We start from the raw sequence: 21,145 nt of genomic DNA, 5'->3' as shown, positions 1-21,145 counted from the left end.
GAATTCTAGATACATCCCCTTCTTAAAATTAAATATTACATTCTAACAAATAATGAAATAGCAACATAGTGATAAAAATAAGCTGTGGTTTCTAAGGCCTTGGTTCAATGCTGTGCTCTCAGGTTTCTTTGAAATTCTCAGGCATTCTCCCCCTGCTTGGTGTTTGTAAGAGAGCGTGTTTTGGGACTACCAAACTGCTTTTTATTTACAGAAGAGTGCAGATGCAGGGTTAGTCCCACACACACCCCGGCAAAGTGTGAAAAGCCCATGGATCAGAAAAATACCATTTGCAGGAGGACAAACCTTCTGTGGCTGTACCTCTGTGGGCAGCAGGGTCTGCAGAAAGACCCTCAGCACAAACCTAGCATTAAAAAAAACCAACCAAATTTGGCATAGAGGAGTGCAAGGATTGAAGTAGCTCAAGTAGAAAATGCAAAAACCAAGGTGTTCTATAAGAGCAGACAGGAAGGTCTCACTACTGATGTCCAGATTTAGCAATAGAACAGATTTAAATGGAAACAAAAAAGGTTATGATTTGGCAAGCAACATTATCTGTGGCACTTTACCCAACAAAAGTATGCACTCATCCTTGAAAGTTACATATATAGTAAAACAGTTCCAAATTTTGGTCAATTCTGACTGTCTGCCTAGCTTTAAAAACACAATACTAGAATTTCTTAATGATTAAACATGCAACATCAACAATAAAATATAAATATATTTTATATATTAAATATAATTTATATTTAAATTGTCTATTTTATAGACAATAAAATATAATTTTAAAACACAGGTTCTTGAATAAATAGGGCTGTCTGAAGGACCTCGAGTGTTAGAATTCATCCTAATTTTGCCATCACAGAAACCCTCAGTTTTACATGGAGTACATTTTGAATCCTAGGACCTGTCATCCAAGATGATTTTGTTTTTTTTTCTCCTAAGAACAATATCATGGAATCACAGAATCATTAAGATCAGAAAAGTCATCTAATTCCATCAAGTCCAACCATTCCCCAGCACTGCCCAGGCCACCGCTGACCCGATTCCCCAAGTGCCACATCCACACAGTTTTTAAATCCCTCCAGGGATGGGGACTGCACCAATGCCCTGGGCAGCTGTGCCAGGGCTGGACAGTCCTCTCCATGGAGGAATTTTCCCAATATCCAACCTCAACTTCACCTGAGGCCGTTCCCTCTCCTCCTGTCCCTGTTCCCTGCCAGGGACTTGTGCAGAGCCACAAGGGCCCCCTGAGCCTCCTTTTCTCCAGGCTGAGCCCCTTTCCCAGCTCCCTCAGCCGCAAACTGCAAAGTGAAAATAAGAGCTCCAAACAATATTGCAAATCAATGCTCCAACACTTGTCTCCATTTCGTATTTTTTCTCTAATCAACGTATTTAAGAGCAATACGGCCATCCTGGCACTCCACAGCTTGTTGCGATTACAAGAAATACTGGTGGAATGGGAGCTTTAAAATTAAGTAGCATGGAGTGTCCAGTAATTAATTTGATTTTTACATCCATTCTTTATTTAATGCAACTTTAAAACTACGTTAGAAGCTGGAAATGAGCAGTGTAGCATGAAAATGAACTGGCCAGGTTCCAAGTGAGGCAGGGATTAGCATAATGTTAAATGCTGAGGATTGCCCTCATCACTGAGCTTGAGAGGGGGGGTGTGGATATAATGGAGGAAGAAATCTTGCTTGTGTCTATCACCATAAAACTGGAGATCAAAGCACGGTGCTGTGCCTTGCAAAAGCAGCATCTCTGCTCCAGTCCTGGCAGAAGAGAGGGTGAAGGAATGGATTACTGGGGTTTTACCAGAACTTGGAAGGAGGCTTGAGTCTGGATGGGGAGGTTGGAGCAACGAGTTTGGGTTCTCCTTGGGGACCATCATGCCTGCTCTTCCTGACTCACCTTGCATTTGTGCCTCCACAACTTGCTGGAATGATCCTATTCCCCAGGGTCAGCCTGTTTAATCTGTATTTGAGGGAGATTCCTGTAGAGGCTGCAATAAATATTCCCCTCCTCTGATCCCCATATTCACAATTTTCCACTTTTTTGCCATTTGCTTCATGAAGGTGAGCTGCCCTGTGGCAACATCACTCCTCTGATTCCTGTCACCCTGCAGTGGTCTTGGCAGCACAACTTTTCATGTGCCAATCCCCACCTCATCACCCAGGCCAGAGCACTGAGTGCCATGTCCAGTGGCATGTCCAGCCATGCTTTTAACACCTCCAGGGGTGGGGAATCCACCACCTCCCTGGGAAACCCCTTCCTATGTGTAATCCTATTTTCTGTGAGGAAATTCCTCCTGATGCCCAGCCTAAACCTCCTCTAGCACAGCTGGAGGTCCTCTCATCCAAATATTAATACTGTTTATAAATAACAACATAATATGTAAAATAGTAGTATAATAGGATATATAAATAATCTCAACAAATATTTCTGCAAGGAAAGCAAGAGTTACAAAAATAACACAGCATTTTAGCAATTTCTCCTGGAGTTTGAGTTGGTTCTTTAGGGTAACTGCAGGTAACCTGCTCCCAGTTCTCTGGTACCTCGTGCGTCCATGCATGTTTTTGGGGTGGGATTTGTCCTCCATACCATCTTCCAGATGCAAATGTTCTTGGGGTGGGATTTGTTCCTGTCATTGCTGCTGCTATTTGCTAATAAAAGTACCTGTTTGGGGAGGTTGGTTGCTGCCAGGTTTGGAGTCAAGGAGGTGCTCTTGCACACTCTCTGCTGTGATGGCTCATGGACAGCCTCTGTTTCAGGCTCTGGTCCCTCTGCCTTGGGGTTATGCAGGCAGAGCAGTCACCATCCCATCAACAGGCTATCCCCTGCCTGCCTGGGCTAGCTGGTGCTTGGGACTGTGCCTGTCCACCCCTGATGCCCTGACACAGCCAAACCCCAGGCTCAAGGAGGAGTGAACACCTTGCTAAACCTTGAGGTCAAACACAGGGGCTACACAGCCCTGCAGAAACATCCCCTCCCTCTTGTCCCACCTTCCTTCACTAGCATTGCACCTTCACTTCTCGATTATATTAAAGCCCTGGCCATAAATTTCAGACTTTCAGTTGCCTTTGCTGTTTTAAAGCAGCATGTACTGAGCAGATTTAATGTCACAAGTTCCTGTGAAGACACTGCTGTGCCTTGCTCAGGGACTGTGACCAGCCTGATCCAGCAGAAGGTGTCCCTGCCCATGGCACAGGGTTGGATTGAGATGAGCTTTAAGGTCTCTTCCAATCCAAACCATTTATGGCTTTGCAAAGAGACTGTGCATCAGGTCCCAGGCCAGCAAGAGATGAGCAATAGATGGGGAGGGCACAAATGGGGCCATGTGGAGTCCAGGTGTGTACAGGTGAGCCTTGGCTGGCCACAAGCCACACATAACATCATAATTACAGTCCCACCACAAGCCCTGCTCACGCTGAGGCCAACAGCAGCTCATCTAAGCTCAGATAACTTTGGGTTTCCATTTTGGGAGGATGAAACCTTAAAGTACTGAGCACATAAACCTGGCCTCACAGCCCATTACTGCGACATGCCCAGGTTGATGCAGGCATTTCCCGCAGCTCCTACGTACACTGAGCCCACATTAATGTTAATGTAAGTGGCTGTTACACTCCAAAAGCAGCAGCAAAGGGCTCCCAGGAGCAGAAACCTTTTCAGCAGGGCTGCTTTCCTTACAGAACATGTCCTGGCTTAAGCGTATCAAAATCTCTTTGGGTTTTGCTAATTGAGGCCCATGGGTTATGAAGCCAAGAGGAAAAGCATCCCTTGTCAGATGGGAAATGTTTGCTTTGTTGTGCTGGCTCAAAGTCTGATGCAGCAGGTGGAATCCAGGTACATGGAAATCCACTGGTCTTTGAGAAGATTCTTTCTTCTGGGCACATAGACGGAATCCTCATGGACACCTTGTGGATCTTATTTTCTGGGCACCTGGAAGCTTGCTTAAAAAAAAAAAAAAAAAAGTGAGAGTTTTATGAGCTTCTTGAATAATTAGAGTGTTTTCTCCCAGTGTTTTACCCACATGTCCCTGATGGATTTCTTGAGGATATGTGCTCTGGATGGAACTTCTGTATGGAACCCCTGAGGGACAGATTGTGGACTTTTCTTCTGGACACCTGGATGGACTTCTGATGGACAGCTTGCAGATGACTCCTGTGGGTACCTCGAGGCCTACTTAAAAAAGAGACATTCATTATCTTCTTGAATAACTGCAGTATTTCCTCCAAGCAGCAGGACAGTTTCTTATATGTGATATATATGAATGGAAGATATATATAGATATAGATATAGATATAGAGATATATATATATATGATATGTAAGCTGATTGTCTTTGTTTAGAAGACAGGTGTCTGCTAGGGAGGGCAGGGCCTCCCTCAGAGTGAAAATGTAAACCCTCTCCCTCCAAATTACTATAATTTTGAATTCCATGGGTTTTCAGGCAGAGATCTGGGGATAGGAATAACACAAACAACAATAACTACAGCATTAACAACAAAACAGAACCAGGGGCCCCATGACAGCTTTCTCAGCCGAGACAGGAAGGGATGGAGGAGAGGTTTTGCTTCACAAACCCCCTCGGGTTGGCAGTCCCAGTGCTCCTGCAGGGCTCTGAGGAACACTCAGCTGGAACAGCAGGGATGAGCTGAGATCCTGGGCTGGTGGATGAGGTGGAACAGCAGGGATGAGCTGAGATCCTGGGCTGGTGGATGAGGTAGAACAGCAGGGATGAGCTGAGATCCTGGGCTGGTGGAACAGCAGGGATGAGCAGAGATCCTGGGCTGGTGGATGAGGTGGAACAGCAGGGATGAGCTGAGATCCCGGGATGGTGGATGAGGTGCAACAGCAGGGATGAGCTGAGATCCTGGGCTGGTGGATGAGGTGGAACAGCAGGGATGAGCTGAGATCCTGGGCTGGTGGATGAGGTGGATCAGCAGGGATGAGCTGAGATCCTGGGCTGGTGGATGAGGTGGAACAGCAGGGATGAGCTGAGATCCCGGGATGGTGGATGAGGTGCAACAGCAGGGATGAGCTGAGATCCTGGGCTGGTGGATGAGGTGGAACAGCAGGGATGAGCTGAGATCCTGGGCTGGTGGAACAGCAGGGATGAGCAGAGATCCTGGGCTGGTGGATGAGGTGGATCAGCAGGGATGAGCTGAGATCCTGGGCTGGTGGATGAGGTGGAACAGCAGGGATGAGCTGAGATCCCGGGATGGTGGATGAGGTGGAACAGCAGGGATGAGCTGAGATCCTGGGCTGGTGGATGAGGTGGATCAGCAGGGATGAGCTGAGATCCTGGGCTGGTGGATGAGGTGGAACAGCAGGGATGAGCTGAGATCCTGGGCTGGTGGATGAGGTGGATCAGCAGGGATGAGCTGAGATCCTGGGTTGGTGGATGAGGTGGATCAGCAGCTCCTCGGTGGTGCCTGGCACTGCCACACGTCCCGGCAGGACAGGGGGTGCGAGGCCACAAATGAAGGAAGAAGGAAGAAGGAAGAAGGAAGAAGGAAGAAGGAAGAAGGAAGAAGGAAGAAGGAAGAAGGAAGAAGGAAGAAGGAAGAAGGAAGAAGGAAGAAGGAAGAAGGAAGAAGGAAGCAGTAGCTCCATCTGGGTGATGGTGAATTCCTCTCCCTAGGCAACCACAGCTCCCAGCGAGTGTCCTGCTCTGAAGCTGATGAAACCATCCAGCCCCCAGCTGCCCTCACCCCCCCGTTTTCCTGCTCCTCTTCCCCAATGGACCCAGCTGAACTCGTGTTTCTCAAGCACCCAACAAATGACCTGACCAGCAATCAGGTTTTCACCACAACTGATGGGTAAAAATTCCATAGGTGATCCAGAACAAAAGGAAGGACACCTAATCCCCAATGTTATCCACCCCAAAGTTTTTCCTATACCAAAATGCTACATCAAATTTTAAACCTTTAAATTATATACAAACACCCACTGCCTTAACTATATACATATGTACATGCAGATACAGATACAAGCACAGTGTCATGGGTAGTTCACCCTAAAACCAGGTCCCCTTGAGGTATGTACTGGGTCTCTCCATCTTTTTGCATCACCCACCAAGTGCAACCAGGTCCCTGAGCCAAGACAGCCCCATGATTGGGATTGTCTTTGCTGGAGGCAGAATTAACCTAAACAGTTTTTCCCAGCATACCTCTCATATGTACCACTGGAACCTTATCTCCATCTGTTGTTCTAAAGGGCTCAGAGTGGGCTGGGCCTGCTCGGTTAGTGGAACCTCGGGTGTTCACTAACCATGTGGCTTTTGCTAAATTAATCTCCCAGTTCTTGAAAGTTCCCCCACCCAGTGCCTTCAAGCTGGTTTTAAGCAGGCCATTGCACCGTTCAACTTTTCCAGCAGCGGGTGCATGGTAGGGGATATGGTACACCCACTCAATGCCATGTTCCCTAGCCCAGGTGTTTATAAGGCTGTTCTTGAAATGAGTCCCATTGTCTGACTCAATCCTCTCAGGGGTGCCGTGCCTCCAAAGGACCTGCTTTTCAAGTCTCAGGATGGTGTTACGGGTAGTGGCATGAGGCACAGGGTGGGTTTCCAACCATCCAGTGGTGGCTTCTACCATGGTGAGCACGTAGCGCTTGCCTTGGCGGGTTTGGGGCAGTGTGATGTAGTCAATCTGCCAGGCCTCCCCAAACCTATATTTGGACCATTGCTCACCATACCACAGGGGTTTCACTCACTTGGCCTGCTTGATGGCAGCACACATCTCACAGTCGTGGATAACCTGAGAAATGCTGTCCATGGTTAGATCCACCCGGCAGTCTCGTGCCCACTTACAGGTGGCCTAATGACCTGAGCTAGGAACAACTCACCCTTGTGCTGCCAATCTAAATTATCTTTGGCAGCTCTGTCTTTGCAGCCTGATCCACCTGCTCATTGTTTCAGTGCTCCTCATTAGCCTGACCCTTGGGGACATGGGCATCTACATGATGGAACCGACACTGATGTGTAGGAACCAAATTAAATATATGAGGGCAGAAGTTCCAGGACAGAAAATGTTTCTCTAAGTTGTTTTTTACAACATAAGGGCTAGTTATTTCTACTCTACTCTTGCCCACTCATCAGTGATTTTTTTCTCTGCCTGTGGTGATCTGCTCTCCAGATCTCACACTGCTGCCAGGTTTGACCTGGAGTGATAGAGGAGGAAAAGATGGCTCCTGGTCCTGCAACTGAGCCCATTTTTTGGCACCCTTTCAAAATTCTGACCCCAGGCAGACCTTCAGAGCAGCTTCCCAGCAAAACATGTGTCCACAGCACACCCAGGCATCACCTGTCAAAAAATCTCATGGCTGCTTCCAGCCTGACTGAACGAAAGCAAAGCCCACCAGTGCTCCATAATCCTGTCCCCTGTATTCCTGTTTATTCATGGGGTGCCCATTAATTGCACTAGGAGCAAAGCAAAGGTACTGCTGCCTGTGCACAGCTCTACCTGCCCAGTGCTGTTGTTGATGTTCTCCTTGGAAGAACAAAATAATCCAAAGGGAAGTGTGTATTTACAGCTGGGGAAGAGGGAATCACCGTCAGCACAGCCAGGACCCAGCCAGTAAGAAGTCATTGCTGCCTCCAAACTTGGCAGTGACCACAGGGGAGCAGAGGAAGTCTCACCAGGGGTTTAAGAAGGAAATAAGCTGGTCACCTTTGCAGCATTTACCAAGCTCTCCCAGCATTTACCAGAATATTCCAGGTGTTGGCCAAAGGAGATCCAGCAAGGACGTGGTAGAGTGGCACAGCACGAAGGATGTTGGGTTCTAGGCACAGGTCCCATCCCAGGGCTTTGCCAACATCTTCTTTGTGCCTAATCCTGGGTGAAATGGAGCTAAAACACTTCCACATCAAAAGGAGAATATCCTGTGCTTAACAACAAGATGCTGAGGGATTCCTTGGCATCTAGGGAAATGCCTAATTCTTTAGGGCTTTTTGTTTGTTTGTTTTTTAATCTGTTTTTAACTGAGAGAAATTCCTGTAAGGTTTTGGTCATGGTGTTTTTTGTTTGGTGGGGGGTGGGGGTGTTTGTTTGTTTGTTTGTTTTGGGTATTTTTTTTGTTGTTGTTGTTTTTCCTTCTGCATGCACCCATTAATACTGATGGATTCTTTTTTTTTTTAATGAAAGTTTTAGCACAAGGAGCGGTAGGATGGCTCTACACTGCCACCAGTAATGAAAGTTAGGTTTGCCAGCCGTGAAGGCAGTTTAACCCCTTGGTCACACCTCGCCTTTTAATTCCCTTTGAATAGGCCTGATACAGCTTTGATGGAAAATGCACCCGGCGCATGGTTCAGGAGGCTTCAGAATTGAGAGCTATTAAATACTAAAAAGACAAGGTGAGAAACAATTTGCAAAATCTCCTCTTTTTATAGACTGCAGCTATTGAGAAAAATTGAGTAAATTCCCCAGCTACCAAGACTGCAGTCTGTTTCAAGATTCCATCAATTTTTTACGGTACAATCAATATTTATGAATCCCCAAAGAAATATTGCAAAGAGAAACATGGTGAAACATTTTCCATGCAGTTGCAAAGATGTAACGTGGGGACCTAAATAACTTTTAAAATAATCTCAATGACAATCAAAGTGCCTTACATAGCCAATATGGTTTAATGTCAGTGTTTATATTAGCTCTCTTCTAGAGAATAGATGGAAAAAGGGAAAAAAAGTAAAACAAATGTTTGCAGTTTAATCTCTCCTAAAGAAGACATTTTACTATAATAAGTATTCTGTAATTTGGTGCTTAAAAATTCAAAGGAAGTGTCATATTGAAAGTTCTTTGATTTTTTTTTTTTTATGCATTAAAAATATTCACCATCATGCAAGCAATGGATTTTTCAGTCAGCTGGAAAAGAAAAAAAAATTCTATAAAAACTAGGCAAACAAATACACATCCCTTTAATGGCTACTTTAGGTTTAATATCTAAACTTATTTAAATAACTCTGAACCCTCCTGCTGAGAAATATTGAAAGTAATAGATTCCTTTGTGTGTAATCTCCATTTACATGTAGAGTTTAATTTCCCTCTGGGCAGAACCTGTGTAAAACTTGCCTTGAAATGTCCCTCTGTAAAAGCACAATGTTTAGGGGGATGCCTTTTATTTTATTTAAAATTTATTTTGTTCTTTAAAAAAAAGCAAAGAGCCAACTCACCTCGGAGCTGCCAAAACGGAGACTATGGCAAGAAGTTAAAAATTATTGATCATAGTAACTGATCACAATCTACACCACAGATGCTTCAAAATGCATCCAAAATCAAGATCAACCCTGCTGTGCTCATCACACTCATGACAGATCTCTCAAGTGATGTTGGCCCCTCCAGAAAGAACCAGTTTTATTATTACTTTTCTTCAAGGAATTTAGGTGGAAGTTGATTTCTGGGTGAAACAATTCTAAATTTTAAGCTTTTCCCTTGATGTTTGGATGTCCTTTGGCTCCTTCCCTCTTCTCAGTTCTGTCCCACCTGCCATCACACAAATTTTAACTAAAAATAGTCTATTGTGCACATTTTTATTTGGTTTCTATCATCCCTATTTTTTCTTTTCCTTCTTTTTCTTATTTTAGAGGAAACAGTACTAAGAGAAATCCCTCTTAATGGACCAGTAACTTAAAGCACTTAATTACCTAAACCAAAGCCCTAGCTTTAATGTCAATATTTTATTTTTAAACATTAGCAAGGGCTAAAGTAAGGAAATCTGATGAATTTGCAAAAAGCTTTCAGTGAGGTTTATTTCCCCAAATTAATCAGGCAAGTTGCAATCCCAGCTATTTATAAGTCTAGTTAAGTGTTGTTCCCTGGTGGGGTGCCTTTTCTTTTTTTCTTCCCTTCCATACGTGCTGAGGTGTCTCAGTTATTCAGCCTCTTACCTAGATACCTCATCCAGGGGAATCTCGGTGGGAAGATCTGATATCTGATCTGTTTCTATATTTAATGGCATATTTCATCATGGGGGAATATTTTATTCAACTATCTCCCCTGAAACTATTTTTTTTTTTTTACAGTGAGCTACATTCAAAATAGCAACATCGTAAAACGCATTTTTTGCTGGAAAATATAAGGGAAAAAAAAAAAGTGTTCTTCCTCAAAGAGGATTAAGCAGGATCTGTCAGAGGAAAGAAAAAGGGCTTGTCCTCAGAAAACTTTGGAACATTATTTAATTAAAAAGAAAGATTCCTCTGAAATTAAGATAATTGAGGATGATCGTGGGAAGCATCCACAGTAGGGTGACCACCATGGACACTGCACCATGGTGGAAATGGGGGTACCCTGGCCATCTACACCTTCTTCTTATAAACCCCATGAAGAGTTAAAAACTCAATTGTTCTTCAACCCTACACAGCTCTACAGTTTATAAAATACATATTTTTTTAAACACCAAGCCTGCTGTGACAAAAAAAGCCCCAATAATAAAGCTGCAGACTCTTTTTGTGATAGAAGCCCCCCACACCACCCAGGCAGCCAGGGATGGCTTGGCCAGTGTTTAATGAGTTTACAATGTTACATATCTCTTTATCTTTTAATCCATTTAATCATCAAAATTTCCAGCAAAAACAAGAACTAAAAAAAAAAAAAAAAAAAAAAAAAAAAAAAGACGAAACAACAACAACAAAAAAACAATGCCCCCAATTTGTGTTTTGTTTGACTGCGAGTAATATTCATGTCTGCATGAGGATGGCATGTAATTAACATGTCATAATCAAAATGACTAAGTTTGACACATTATAATCACTGCATGGAGATTATAGCATAGCCACAGGCGATCTGCACAGCCTATCTTAATATCATTTGCATAATGAAAGCATGGTGGCAGTAATAGCTTTTTTTCTCTTGTTATCATAATTTCACCCAGGGCTGCAAAGGGCTTTGGTACTGTCAGATGTTGCCTGTTAAAAGTCACTGCGTGTTGAAGACTCCAGTCCGGGTGACCTAAGTAATTCCGCGGGAGCAAACGCCGCGTGGCTGCGCGGAAAAACGTTGAAATGGGTCTTTTTTTGGCCCAACTTCCCGGAAAACGGGTGAGCACCTATATCCTGCGGGCCTGATGGAGGAGCTGTTTCTTACCTGGGAGGCTCCTGTAGAACTGGGCTGCGTTTTCTGGGCATCCCCCGAATTTCCTGTGCGCTGGGAATAGCGGGGCACGCTGACTCAGCACTTTCCCTGGAACGTCTGTGGAGGCTTCTGGGGTGGTGATGCTCCAGCCTGGCCACAGCACCTCTGGAGAGGATGGCAGCAGTTCAGCTCCACTCCTACCTGCCTGGGTAGCTGGGACCATGTCCAAGCAGCTCTCCAAAGCGATGCCAGGCTGAAGGCAATCACCCTGAAGAGAGAATGGCACATTCTCCAGTGACCTGGATGGTGAAAAATTGGCCACTGCTTCTGTCTCCTCAGATGGTTCCTATGCAGTGATAAGGGATCAGCACTGCAAGGAAATATCTGCAAAACCAAGGGGGGAAAAAAATAAAAACATAAAAAAAAGAAGGCTGATAATTGGCCCCTTGCAAAGCTGCTCAGGTTGATATCCCAAGTCCCCTTGGAGAAATCAGGGCCACATGGTGTGAGGGGCTGGTGAGGGGCAACCTGCTGTCTCTTGGCATGCACAATGTGTGGCCCAGAGCAGAGCAGAGGATGTTCTTTAGATGATTACTGTGCCCCTTTTCACTCAAGAGGGTCTCAGACCACAAAGGGTCCCACCACAGGGAGGGTCCCAGCACCTCCCAAACTCTGCCTGCCCCCGGGAATCATGGAATGGGTTGGGCTGGAAGGGAACACAAAGGTCATTCCGTTCCAGCCGCCTGCAGGCACATTTTCCACTAGAGCACTTTGCTTAGGGCCCCATCCACCTGATTTTAAATGTTTCCAGGGATGGGGTGTCCACCCCTTCTCAGGACAACTGGACCCAGCTGATGGCCACAATGCCCCTTCTACCTGGCCAAACCAAACTCCCAGAAGCCAATACAGGAAAGATTTTAAGCTGAACCTTGTTCTGGATATGAACCTTGTGTTTCCAGTTGTACCTTTCCTCTGAGTTACACTTGCAGAGTTTGATGTTTTACCCAGTGCTCACTTGTACCACTGATTCTGTATTTTGTAATTCACAGTATCAGGTTCTTCCATCATTTCCATATTGTTCCAGCCACTATACAGTCCAATCACATTAACACACAATAATCCCCCTGCAGACATTACAGCATTAGGAATTGCAAATTTATCTTGCAGCAAAGATTGTTGCAGTAGCTGGTGTAACATAAACTGGTATAGTCCCCCCAGATACACTCAAGAAAATTCCTGCAGAATTTGGAGAAGACCAGAGCAGATGAACAAAGTTATGTATGCAGTCCTGCAGCAGCTTAGAAAAATAGTGTCACATACCCAGGATTCCTGGAATTATTTTTGCCTGGTGTGCTGAAGTTATTATGTTAGTTTAGGCTTCAGTAATAGACTCAAGTTGCTTGATTTTATCATAACAGAGATAAAACGTTGGCTCTTTTTATTTAAGTGGAATCTTTATCATATCCACATAGAAATGTGCTTTGTGGGATGATGCTTGACGTGCAATGGTGTCAGATGAAAGATCAGCAGTTCTCCCTAATCTGAAATTACCCAACCAGGCAATCAGGTCTGTACATTCTAAACCTGTTTCTCCTTTAAAATGCCAGCCTTGCATATTCACTGGGGTAAAAGGACAGGACATGCAACTTTGCCTATATACTAATATCCTAAAAAGCCCTCTTCATCTCCAGACACTGTGTTGTTTTTCCAAATAAGGCTGCTTGTGAATGACAGAAATAGGAATTTTCACGTTTGTCAGTAACACCTAACACAGAGGAATGCCAAATTATATTTATCATACTGGCAATTTCTATGCTATTTACAGCATATTTCTATCCTACAGATGCATGGGACCTTTACAATTAAATTACAAAATATTTATCTTCCCCCATAAAGGGGCCAAGGAGCCATTTGCAGCCTAATTTGAGCAACGTGGTCTACTGGAAGGTGTCCCTGCCCGTGGCTGGGTGTTTGGAATACAATCAGCTTCAAGATCTTTTCAACCCAAACCATTCTGTGATGCTAAGATTCAAATTCAAAACCTCTTCTGTCTCAGTGACTGTGCCCCAGCAGATATAAATCATACAAAAGTGCACAGAGATCCTGACTAAATTAGGTTCAACTCCAAAGCCTTGACTTGTATGAGGGAATTCATGATCCAGGAAACTGGTATTTTAAACCAGCCAAGCTCTGAGATGGAAAGAGGCTGGGTCAAGCTCATAGGCTGCACCTGGATGGGGCAGGATGCCACCAGGCACCCTGGGTCCCCCTTTTTGCACTTGCCAGACAGATGCCATCTTACAGAAGAGGCTAGGAAAAGCACCACATTTTCCATCCTGCCATGGGGATCATCCCAGCCCTCTGCTCTTTTCCTCTCTGGGCCATCCCATCCCCGTGGCACACCCACATAATGGGTGGCTACCAGCACCCCAAGGTTCAGTCCAGGAGGATGTCTGGGCTCTGGGAGCCCCTCCCAGGGCTGAGACACGGTGGGTGAGGGTCCTGTCACCAGTTTGGCTTCTGGTGATGGCAGCTGGAGCGTTCCCTCCCGGGGCAGATCGCTGCCACGGCTCCTTGCGCCGCCGTCCTTAAGTCGGACTAAAGTCAAAGCCCATCTCGCTGTCATAATTCCAGTAGTTCATGTGTCTTCTAATCACATGTTTTATGGTTAGTAAAAATGCCCCATGGGAGCTGATTAAAGGTTTATGAGAACCAAGAAAATCTGATAGGATTTGGTTTGAATCCGACCAGTTTTTTAAGTTTCCTATCCATAAGCTTTTAAGTACTTACAAGCCATTATTTCTGTCTTTGATGCAGTAGGGTTGTTGTTTTTCCTTTTTATTTCTTTTTTTTTCCTTTTTTTTTTTTTTTTTTATTTTTAGTCAGGGGGAGGGGGGGAAAAAAAGCAACATAAATCTCAGAGCAGAGATTTTTAAAAATGATTATCAGATTTGGGTAAGATTTATCTTCCTCTTTAAAAAAAGCTTTTCACAATCACAATATAAATGCATTAGCACAAAAGCAGTCTAAACTCACATTCAGAAAGACACAGCACTCTGATATGGGGCTTCCTTAGTGGAAAATACCTGGAACATGAAAGCAGCTTAACTCTTTGCCTCCTGCTTTTTCACCCAGGCCTTGTCTTGATTTACTGAAAGCATTTCAAGCCCATAAAGTTGCCTCAGTGGAAGGTCTTTGCTTGGCTGTGCCAAAGGGTTTGCAATGCATCAGTTACACCAGCTCCTGGTGTACATCAAGTTTAGGTCATCTCCCAAACCAAGATATCCAAACCAGTTTCTGATTTCCACTAATATGGAACAAGGCTTTCCTCTGCTTTTGATATGGAATAATAATGGATAATCAAACATGGAAACGTCATTTCATCCTGTCAGGGCAGCCCATCAAAGATCCCCATCAAAGACAGTCAACAATTGTTAATTTAAAGGTTTTGGCCCTCCACTAAACCCATCTCAGGTGCCATGGCCTCAGAGGATGCTCTGATGCACCTGATTTACTCGTTCTTTACCACACACCCTTGCTGAATAACTGGGCCAAAACACATGGCTTCTGCATTCACAGAGGGAGCATCTCCATGCTCTTCTTCCTTTCTTTTCTCTTTCCCTCTCGCTGTAGACATTCTTATATTCAGTGGGTGGTGAATATTCACTGTGTGGTGAATTACTTACTTTTCTGGACTTTTGTTTTTCCCCTCTCACAGCAGTTGAACACACTGAGTTCCTTCCAACCAAAATTATTGTGTGATTTCAGGGTGGTGTAAAGGAGACAGGCTGAATCAGGCAGGATGTGCTGAACTGAACAGCTGGTAGGGTGAAGGTGGTAACCTGGGGCTCAGGATGCCTTGGTTCCACATCCAACCTCTTCTCTCAGCAGTTTGGGATGAGCCTGGTTTTGTTTCACCTTTACACCTGCAGAGAGAAAAGGGACGGAGTGCTTGATTGAGAATCCTGGTGGACAAAAAGATTACAGCTGCTGAAGTGGCAGAATCTGAGTCCACCAATATTACACCTATATTCTGTGTTTTGGTGTGTGATAAGTCAAAAGGCTTTCTGGCTAACTCTGTTCTCACTAACATCAATTTCAATTGAAAACACAATGCTGCTCAGCATCAGAAGAAGCCATGAAAAAAAAAGAGACAGCAAAAGTGTCCACTTGAAAAGTGTTTTGACAAAAAAGTGAATATAGACCCAGAAGATCCATGGCCAAGAGCACAAAGAAGACACAAAAATCTGCATAAATATTCAAAATCCTTTCTCAGGGTCTGCAATGCTCTACCCAGAGCAGTTAATTTTATGTCACTTATTAACAGTTGGATTTCTAGTGGACATTGAGGAGGTCTTCATGAAGAACAGCAGGCCCTGATCCCATAAATCCCGTTTTTTCCCCCAAAAAATGTATACTCCTGCCCAGATAATGCTGCATAGCAGTCTGCAAACCTCCACTCTGTGCAGCTGCAGAGGAGGGACGTGGACACTGCCTGAATCCTCTCCTTCCCTCTCCATCAGTCTTGGAGGGAAGGTTTAAAATGCATAGCAAAAAACAGAGAAAAAAACATATTTGTTCACTTGACTGGCACTTGTATGCCAAACCTCCCCACCCCAAACCAAAAGAAAAACCCAACCAAAAAAAAAAAATACTAAAAAATTGCTTGAGAAAAAACAAAGAGGGTGGTCTTACAGGTGGACCTGAAGACAGAATTTTCTGCAGAACGTGGGTTTGCCATCCCTTGGTGTTTAGGAGTGGTTCCTTTTGGTGTGTGCAAGCATTTTGGGACTGGCAGCACTGAAGGGAGAGGCTGAGTTCAACCTAAATCATTCCCAGCATCGAGGACACAGAAATATTTAAGCTGATGCACGCTCAATCCTGGCATTCAACAGAGAGCGATGCCAACTTCTGGAAAATAGAAGAGCCCCAGGGCAGGCTAATAACAGCACTACTTAAGAACGTAAGACAATTATTATCTCCAACTGTGAAGGAGTCTGAGTAATTAAAAAGGGTTCTTTATTTTGATTAAAAAAGATTCCTTTCAGTCTGTTTGAATCTTTAGTAAAAGCCCTGAACGATATTTTTAGGTGCCAGAAAAGACACTCTGCAATTGGTGAAAGATGCATAGCAAGCTCATTTGAAAGATTCTTCTATTATCATCTTATTGTCCAAAATCAATTAATTTCTCATTCTTTCACCCACATAACTTGGGGGAGAAAGCGCAGGTCTAACCCAAAGCTTCCAAAACCTTCTTTGGATTAACAGAAATCCAAAATTAATTTGGTTTAATTACTATAAATTTCCTTCCCAATAAAATCTCAAGAATTTCCAATCATGCTGATTTATTTGAGTAATTAGAAAGCCATTCACAGATGTCACACTGTTAGGTAGTGTGGATAATGGGGGTTTTGCTTAACTGGATCCTGAGACCACAGCACTGTGAAGAATGACAACTAAAATAACTCCAATAAAAAGTGTGAGAATAGGGGAAGGCGAATGGCACAACCTCAGGCAGTGCAGGCAATGCCAGTGGCTTCCCTGGAAACTCATTTCTGTCCATTTGCTGCTCCAGTACAACTTGCTCTGGACCTTGCATTTTGCACCAGGTCTTGAGGGGCTCTGAATTCTGATTTTTCAGGGGATGAGTCCAAGAGCCCCAGAGATGATCTAAACTAGGGTCTCCCTTAAGGGTGGTTTCAAAAGTAAAAGAGCTGAAATGAGGCTTGCAGAGGGGTTTGTGTGGGTCCTGCTTCTCCACAGGGAAAGGTGGTGCAGACACATCAGGCTTGTAATTTCAGGAACCGGCAGGAAAAATGGAATCATGATTTCTTGCAAAGTTATTTTTGCAGAGCAGGTGATCTGTGCCTGTGCCAAGGTGGAAATCAGCCTGTCCACGTTCAGACATCAGTGACTGGGCTGCTGGCAGCTGGACCTATCCGTCTGCCCACCTGATGGAGAAAAACAAAATCATAAAGGCAACTCCCCTGACCTCATTTGGGTCCTTGCTCTACCTGTGGAAAGGCTGAAGGATCAGGGTGAGTCTGGAAAAGACTCTTAATTTGGTTTTCTTCCTAGTTTTTTCACAGCAAAGCAGTCCCTCTGCTCATTTGACAGGTTTGCTCTTCCCCAGGAGAGATAATCCCTGACTGCTCTTGACTGTTTTTTGTAAGAGTTCTGAGAGTTTCAGGAATTTAAAAATTCTGGAGAGTAACACAGATTTCTGATTCTCCTTCCATGCAAGGGAAAAGGAGGATTTAACACATTCTCCAACCAATGCAACACACTTGATTCCATTAGAAAGGTAATTGGTGAATTAAAAGAAAGCAGAGTCACCAAGCTTGAGAGGAATTATTTAAGTTTCAGTAAACATAAAAAGCAGTTTATTAGTGGAGAAAACATATTTTTAAGGACTCAGTTGTGAGCTGAATCTAGCAGCTTAAATCTGAGCCTTGACAGTGAATTCCCCCCTTCCCCAATCCTCTCTCCCCCCAAATTATCTTGGGTTTATACATGCCTGTATTTGACTAATAACATAATATTTAAATACCACAGTAATCTTAGCATCGTAATCCTGACACTCACAGGTTGTCTTAAATAAGGGTCAGCTGAAGAACATGGTGCTGTCCAACCCCCCGAGGCTGTCAGACATCCTCAGCCATAAGAAAATCATCTTTACTTTTGGCTTGAGCCTTTAATGGCTCTGAAAGCTGCTGCTTTTGTCTAAATACATACATTGTACAGCAGTTTAGGAAATAGGTGAAAAGGCTTTAATGGAGAGATTAGTGCTAGACATTGTGAAGCTGCAACTAGGTCATAAGAGATTTCAGAGGTCAGGAAATTTTTTGCAGGGCTTAAGTGTTTTGTAATGTAGTTTAGTTTGCCCCTGGACCAGGGGCATAATGGATGCTTCACAACTTGATTAGCACTGGTTAAAAATAACGAGGCTGGTGCTCTGTGCTAGGAGTCACTTGACAAACTCCAGCAAGCACCAGCAACTGCTCTGAGCCCTGCAATCATTTTGATGGGGTGGGGGCAGGTGGGGCAGAAAAGGCATTTCTTGCCAAAGGAAAGGCCCCCAAAATCAACAAATCAGAAAATCAGGCAGTTAACAAAACCAGAGGCTTTTTGTCCCTCTTGTGCATAGTTTTCCTAGTCTTTGGTCAGATGGATTAGGCAACATCTCATTAAAAAATTATGTACCAACCATTTAAATAAGGTATTCACGGGGAAAGGAGGGGTTTAAGTGCAGAATGAGCTTTCCATGTAAAATCAATGCTGTTAAACTCCATTACCCTATCTTTCCCCCTTGTCTAAGTAACCACCTTTCCAATACCAGCCAGAGCATAAACAATGACCCCAACCAGCACCAGCAACAGGCAGAAAAAGAAGGAATTCTTCCTGCAGATGAAACATTCTGGAGGAATATTTAAAAAAAAAAAAAAAATCTCAAAGATATTGACCCTTGTTTCCTCTGCTGATCTTTAACCAATTTTCCTGTTTTCTGCTCTCCCACATTTGTATAATTCAGGGAGACTCAGGGAGACTCAGGGAGAAGCAACAGAGACACACCAATATGGGTGAACACAAAGTCAATTAATGTTATGTTGGTGAGATGCTACTGAAGTCAAGCAGTAAGAGAGAGGCTGACATCTCTGTTCCTAATTACATGTCTGAAATTACGCCTTTTGGAAATTTATTTGGGTGTATAGAGCACATGGGTCCTCAATAATCCATGGCCATTGCCTGAGAAAAGTCATACTGAAGTTTGAGGAGGAAACACAAGCTGTGTTCACAGACAGTAAAGACAGCACATCTCAGAGTGTCGTTCATATTCAAAAATAGTTCTCACTCTGGAGCAGTTTCTCAAAAAATTATCTTTGAAAAAGTCTGGGTTGGATTAAAAATCTTTGAAACCAAAACTTGTGATGGGTCATGGTCACTCTGGAGGAAGACTCAATGCTGAAAAAGCAGCTTTTATGCACAAGGGAGAGACTGATCCTGGAGTACTGAGTACATCCCCCAGCCCTAAATTAGATGAGATGCAGGAATTCACTGAGATACAAAAAAATGCCCTGGACAGTTTGAAACAGACAGAGAGCAAGAGCCCCATGCATTAGGCATATCCAGTATAAGAGAGGAATTATTACCCTCCATCAGAACATCAAGAACTTGCCCTTCCCAGGAGGAAAGTGCAAGATATGAGACAAGATCTGCAAATCTGCCAAGAAAGACACAACAAAAATTCATGTCTAGAAGCAAAAAAACAGGAAAATCACAGCATGGCATTAGAAATCATTGGCAATACTAAAATTAATTACAAGACATCAAGTAATAGCAGTGTACCAGGGGACATGGTGGATTCACCACTGATTGATGTCTTCCAGCCAGAAATGTGGTTGCTTCCCAGTAAGATATACTTCAGGCAGACACAAGTTCTTGGCTCAATCAAGAAGGTCACTGGACCGAGGTACGGAGGAAGCCAGACTGGCTGATCCTTTCTGGCCTTCATAAATCCCTAAAATCCTTCCACAGGGACTTGCCTTGAGATGTGAGAGGTGCAGAGACTGAGGCCAGAGTGTTGGGTCAGCCAGGTGCATCTCTGCCCGTGACTCCTCTCCCTCCTCCCGGCTGGGAGAAAGGAATGGGAGCTGCAGCCGTCAAGCTGGGGCCAGTTTGGTTAAAAAACTCTGATCATGCACTTCCAGCTCTTTCTTCGGAAGATCATGCGGTTTCTCAATGTGTGAGGCCAAAAAAGATGTGTGGCCCAGTGCACTCTTGACAAAAGCATAGATTCACTAAAGCTTACAATTAATATTTAATACCAACAAGTCTTCTGTGATGCTGTGCGGATGTAAATAAGTGGAGAGAATGTGATATTTACCCCACTATAAAACATTCATGAGAGCTAAGCTATTTACAAAAGCTAAATACGACACTGTATTTACTGTAGGTCACCTCCTAGGGTTAGAGATGAAAAGTTTTTGGTCTAATGGAAAGTAACATAATACACCATAATAACACAACCACTGTCTCGTCTGCAAAGAAATATCTCCTGGCTCCCTCCTGCTATTGCAATTACAGGTGGGTAAAGCCACTGCAAGGGGAAAGAAATAATAATAATAATAATAATAGTAGTAATAATAACAAAAAATAAAAACAAAAGGAAAGGGTGCCTATGTTACACTCATTACCTCGGGCTGTTACACTGTGTGCTCTCCATGCTCATTATCAAACATCATCATGTTCATGCAGGAGCTCAGGTCAGTAGACAGGTATGTGGGATGACTTCACTTTAATTGAAGTTACACTATCCCAGGATTGCCAATTAAGTATCAAAGTGTGTTGACGTGATCTGGGGCTTTCCTTCTACTCCAATGGAATTCAAATTCCCCCTGAAAAAGACTCCTTTGTATATACCCAAACCTGCAATCAATATAGATGGTTAAATGGGATTGTCAAAAACTTAAAATGCCAATATGCTGGGAGTGAATTCACTGATGAAAGTCTCACCGTGTTAGGCTCAGGATTTATAGACCAGGATAGTTAGGAATTTGTTTCCACAAACTAGCCCCCCCAGCAGAGCCCCTCAGCAGCCAGCTGCAATGTTTGCTCCAAGTCTCAGAAATCATCAAAGAATTATCAAATCCAAAGCAGAGTCCTGATTCAGGAAGCATTTGGGTGAAGTTGTAATACAAAGACTAACAAAAAAACAACAACAAAAAAAACATTGCTTAAACTTACTCATTTATCTTGGATTCCTGGATCATCGCTTGGTTTGACATCCAAAAGAAAGCTGAAAAAAATGATGTAAGTAATTTCTAAAGTGATAGTAGTTTCTGATGGAGCAGCAATAAATGGAAAAGGGCACAGAAGCTTCAGCCTTTGGTGCATAGGTGAAGAGAATGTGGGTTATTGTAAACAAAATAGAAATGGGTCAACAGCCCCAAGGCTGCCAGAGCTCCCAGGCGCAGGGTGGGGTTGTTGGGGTGTCTGTGCAGGGCCAGGAGCTGGACTCAATGCCTGATGGGCCCACTCCACCTCAGCACAGCCGTGATTATTTTCCAGTTGGTGACT

Source organism: Poecile atricapillus, chromosome Z (assembly GCF_030490865.1).
Source record: "Poecile atricapillus isolate bPoeAtr1 chromosome Z, bPoeAtr1.hap1, whole genome shotgun sequence".
NCBI lineage: Eukaryota > Metazoa > Chordata > Aves > Passeriformes > Paridae > Poecile > Poecile atricapillus.
The sequence above is the reverse complement of the archived record's forward strand: the minus strand, read 5'-3'. Positions refer to the sequence as shown.